Source organism: Euprymna scolopes, chromosome 46, assembly GCF_053919585.1.
Source record: "Euprymna scolopes isolate OS-2025 chromosome 46, ASM5391958v1, whole genome shotgun sequence".
Lineage (NCBI taxonomy): Eukaryota > Metazoa > Mollusca > Cephalopoda > Sepiida > Sepiolidae > Euprymna > Euprymna scolopes.
The window spans coordinates 50,099,881-50,105,880 of NC_136527.1; positions in this window are offsets into that span (position 1 = coordinate 50,099,881).

The following is a 6,000-nucleotide window of genomic DNA, read 5'->3' on the forward strand; positions in this document are numbered from 1 at the left end:
ATACTTTATGGGTCCCTTCTGGGAGGACCGAAAAAAATCTATTCTAATAGGAAAAGGAACATTTAAGCCGAAGTACGTGTGGCGGGGGGTATTTAGAAAAGGTATCGAACTGTACATAATAGGAGAAAAATATATTTTTTTTAAAACAATAAAATAAATTGATAGACTATGCTTTTTCTTTATTTTTTTATATTTCTGGTAAAAGAGAAAAACTATGTGTGTGTGTGTTTTTTTATATGAAGCAAGTACTCACGTTAGTTTTTTCTTTTGCTGGCCGGGGAAGAATATCCGTTTAAAACGTTTTTAAGTCTATATATGACACGTGGTGTTTGAACTGTATGAATGTGTCCAGCGGGGATGTTTTTTTTTTATTTTTCCGTGAGGGAACAAAATGTCCGGTGTTGTTGAATGGTTTTCGGTGATAAATACTTGATTTTTTGAAGATAATTTCGGGTTTTTTTTTTTTTAAATAGGCTTTTTTCTTTGCGAAAATTATGAGGTTAAATAGAGTTATTCTAAAAGAAAGAATATCCTACGGGAACGTTAATTAACGGTTCTTAAAGTGTTTTCTTTTTGAAATGTCTTTTTTTTATCGGGGCAATAGAAAGTTTGTTAGCTGGAAATGACTGTTTTAACCAAAATTCATTTTTTTTTTTTTTTTGTAAAATATTCTCTATGGAGAATATCAGGCCGCTTTTTTAGTTTTCCTCCTTTGTAAGCCGCAGACACTTTGACGCCGATACTTTTGACATGTATGTGCGTTTCGGAGGTGTGGGAGGGGCCACGTGGGATTTTTTTAACATGCAAAGAATTGTCCGTTTTTTTCTTTGGTTGGTAAAAAAAAATATTCTGTTTCTTTTTGTGCGAATCCCTTTGAAGAATTATATATATATATATATATATATATATATATATATATATATATATATATATATATATATATATATATATATATATATATATATATATATATATATATATATAAATGAAACATTATTTCTTCTTTCAGTCTGTAGTTTTTGTTTGTTTTGAGTGCTCTCCGTAATTTCTTTTTGTTTTTGCAAATGTTTGGAAGGAAGTTTGTACGTTCTCTTTAAAAAATATTCTTTTTTGTTTAAGAAGTTTTTGCTTGTTTTTTTAACGAGGAGCGTTCCATCGGGTCACCATTTTTAGTGGGGTAGTTGTACCCCAGCTAATTATTTATCTTTTAGAACCCTCGATAAAAATGAAAAACTCCTTTTAACATTAAACATTTGCAAGTCTTTATTCCACGGGATAATAGTGGTGGAGCTCGAAGTTATTGAGTCAGGTCCACGTCGGACTGTCGGTGCTGGGTGAGGAGGAGAGGAAGGTGTGTCTTCGCTCGCGGCTCTGTGCTGACTGTTGGATGTCCCCTGCCTGCGCTCTTTTTGGGGACAGTAGGATCAATGTGCCCTGCCTGTCGATTGGCCAGTCTATGGCCGAAGAACTTACGGGGAAGCATTGATCCGCCAGAGAGTATAGTTCATTGGGGGGGTGGGTGCTACAGTATGATAAAATTATGGGGTCTGCTTTCGCGCCTGGCCTCCATAGAATGGAAATAGGCACAAACTTTAATAAAGACTTTTCATATATATCTGCGTAAGTATACTTTGATAATTATAATTCAGTTTGAAGAAATATGGTATAATAACATTATGGGGAGTTCGTTTGCGCCTGGCCGCCTGACGTCCATAGAATGGAAATATGTCACAAAGTTTAACAAGGTTTTTTAATATAGATCCACAGAATATTGTGATAAGTGTTTCAGTTTCACCGTGAACAGGTATGGTATAATAAATTATGGGGTTTATCTATTTTATTTTTACTTTCATCATATTTTGCTTTTGTTTGGATATCCCCAAATTCGAAGTTATCTCTTTACAACCCTTTCTTTTCATAACCTATCATACTTAAATAATCAGAGTCCATTCTCTGTTTTTGAACCCAGTCAACGTCGGGTACTTTTGCTAGTATATATATATATATATATATATATATATATATATATATATATATATATATATATATATATATATATATATATATATATATAATACACGAATATTTTTAATTCCTTTAACAGTTATTTCCCTTGGCCAGACAGTTTTTTTTGCAGAGTTTCCTCTGACTCGACACCGGCAAGTTGACCGGTGTTTTGTTCCTAATTGTAATCAGCAGCCTGTTTATCCACACATGTCTTTGTCTTTTATCTTCTGGTTTCCTTCGCCGTTTTAATCCATCTCCGGTAAGAAACATTATGCATCTCCTTCTTAAAGACACTTTTTAATACTTTTAACGTTATTTTTTTTTATTACATCTTAACTACAAACTTTGTTTATTTTCTTTACCCACATGTCCGACCCCCTTACTTCTATCTGTGTAGTTCATTTCCTTACACATACGACTCCCTATTTTCTCTTTGTGTTCTCAACAATGTTTTTTTTGTTTTGTTTTTTATCGTATTTTTTGTTTCATTTTTTTTTTTACCGTATCTCAATATGTGTGTGTTAATTAAAAGCGTTAAAAATATAAATAAATCGAACTTACAAGAGAATACATTAACTTCCGGAAAAATATCCAATAAATAAAACGTCGTTTAATAAATTATTATTTGTATTTTAAACTTAATATTTTATCGTGGTTCATTTATTTTTTTTTTTTTTGTCATTTCATTTAACTTAATATGAAAATTGATAATAAAGTTTAAAATATCAATTATTGAATGGATTTTATTATTTCCTTTTCTTGAAAAACTCAGTTTTATTTTTATGGATACATGTGTCCAGTGACACCGATATGATGACTAAAATCGCAAATTATTGTCTTTTTTAAATTAAAGATAACGCTTGAATGGTTGATGTTAGTAATTAAAAATACTTTTAATATTTCAGGAATATTACGATAAGTGGTGTTCATTCAATATTTTCACACACGCACACACACACATCTGTGTGTGTTTTTAGCAGAAACACGAGCGTAAAAAGAGTCGAATCTTACCTTATTGTTTTCTAACAACTTAACATGACCTTTCTTTATCATTTGTGCACAGTTCATTATTATTTGTTAGGATAACTAGTCAAAAAAACAAACAAAAAGAGACGGCACGAAATGAAGCTGTTGTGCAGTGGATTTTTCGTCAGCCATAGCAAAAATTGTACACTTCATTTTGTATAAAAATGTCACACCTTTTATTTTCTGTTTCTTTATTGTACACTTCATTTTGTATAAAAATATCACACCTTTTATTTTCTGTTTCTTTATTGTACACTTCATTTTGTATAAAAATATCACACCTTTTATTTTCTGATCCTTTATTGTGTCATATGAAAGATAACGAGTGTGCATTATTTTGTGATATTTTGATTGACAGATTTTGCAGATTTGCTTACCTTTGACAGCTATGCATGTAAAAAAAAGTTAAAACCTTTCACCACTGACGATACTAATTCTGACAACCCGACCCCATCGTTCCGTGCATTTGCTACCAGCTGTCATGTCGTGCACCTTCAACCTATGACACAAAGGAATTAAACTATTGCTGCTTTTGCTTTCCAAGTCATGTGATGCCACATAGGATTAAAAGACTCTCATAACACAACAATAATAATATATAATATCTTTAAATATGTAACCAGTATCAAAACATCAATTCTCACAATGTATATTATGCAAAGAAAGTTACAATATGTTTCCTACAACACTGAGCAAAAGCAATATGTACTAATAACAATACATATCAAAAATCGTTCCTGAATGCTGCTGTCATGTTATGTGGATAACAGTTTGTACACCGTACATGAAGGATTTGTCAGAAAAAAAGCCGCTTATGGAAAAAACATCATGTCAAAGAGATTCCATGTAAATGTGGAAAATTATTCAAATGTTCACTAACAGTAAAATTAGAAAAAAACATTGAAAAGCTGTAATATGTAGTAATAAATAGTGATAAATATTAGTAAAAATCAGTTGTAAGTTAATCCTGAATGAAGTTTCAATTCTCTGTGAGATTGAAAATCGAATTTCAAATTATGTAGGACTTTTAAATGGAACCTTTGTTTAGTACATGATTGTATCATGCTCATGTGTTTTAAGTGGTGAAAGAAACAATTGCCAAAACAACAAACTCTTCCAAATTATACCTATACTTAAAACCTACTAAATCCCAGAAAATAATACCATGTCACAAACCTTATACAGTGAAACACCTTTTACTTGACAGCTATGATTTAAAAAAAAACATTACTACAAGGCCACAAACTTATGAGAACTCTTTGAAAAAGAAAACCCTAAAACCATTCTAAATGTCTTAAAAAGAACAAACATTTACCATAAAATGTAAATACCATCAAATAAACTATTCCAAAACATTACCCGAATATACCCCCAAAAAATATATCCAGCGAAAATCGACTCTGAGAGTCTAAAAAAATTTAAAACCTTATAGACAGCATTAAATTACCTAAAGATAGTCGATATGCTTGTCAAACAGACAAATAAACATCAGAATTTTGTATAGATTAGTGCGTTGAAGAGAAAGATTCCGACAAAATACACCTGAATAAGATCGCAGGTAACATAGAAAAGTTGTGGAAATAACACTCAAATCCGTCAACACTACTACAATGCCCCAAAGTTAAAAGAACTCTTCGACAAAGAACACCCTAAAACCATTCTAAATTTCTTAAAAAGTGCAAGCTTTTACCATAACATATAAATGCGATCAAAAAACAAAGTATTCCAAAACATTACCTGAATATACCCAGCGAAAATCGACTCCAGAAGTATCAAAAATTTTAAACATAATTAGTAGACGCAAAGAATGTTGATATGCTAGTTAAATAAACAAACATCAGAATTTTGTATATATTTGTTCGTTAGAAAGATTCCCAAGTTTGAGAAAATACATCCGAATAAGATATGAGGTTACATAGAAACGTTGTGAAACTAACACCTAAGATGAGAACAGTATTCTGAAGAATTCAAATAATATGAATAATCAATCCTCATCTCTACAATGAATGAATGTAAAATTTTTAATTAAATATTTGAAAAAAGAAACCATTTTCTTAACAAACCAGTATTGATTAAAACTATACTTATTTTATTTTGTATTTTATTAATAATAAATTTATATTTATAAAAATAAACATAATAAATTCAATTTAACTAAACGGTATTTCTTCCAAATTTATTATTTATTTTCAGAATTTTCAACACCGAAAAGAAATATATTACTGAAGAAGAAGGTTCTTACATCATTGGTGACTTAAATAAGTTTATAACAATACAATTTCTTCATATAAATTTTCAAAAGTCGAAATTTATTCGCATATCTTATCATACGTTCCATTACATATAATTTTTCTGGAATTTGGTTCGAGCAAACATGGGAGACAAACCTCATTCTTGTGAAAGATGTGATTATTCATTTGCCCGTAAGTCACATTTATTTAGTCATATGAAAATACATACGGGAGAAAAACCACATTCTTGTGAAGTATGTGGTTCTTCTTTTGCATGGAAGTCAAATTTAATGACTCATATTAACAGACATACAGGAGACAAACCGCATTCTTGTGAAGTATGTGGTTCTTCTTTTGCAGAGAAGTCAACTTTGTTGAGCCATATGAAAAGACATACGGAAGACAAGTCACATTCTTGTGAAGTATGTGGTTCTTCTTTTGCACGGAAGTCAACTTTGTTGAGTCATATGAAAACACATACAGGAGAGAAACCACACTCTTGTGAAGTATGTGGTTTTTCTTTTGCATGGAAGTCAAGTTTGTTGAGTCATATGAAAACACATACGGGAGAAAAACCACATTTTTGTGAAGTATGCGGTTTTTCTTTTGCATGGAAGTCAAGTTTGTTGAATCATATGAAAACACACACGGGAGACAAACCACATTCTTGTGAAGTATGTGGTTCTTCTTTTGCACGGAAGTCAGGTTTGTTGAGACACGGAAAAACACATACAAG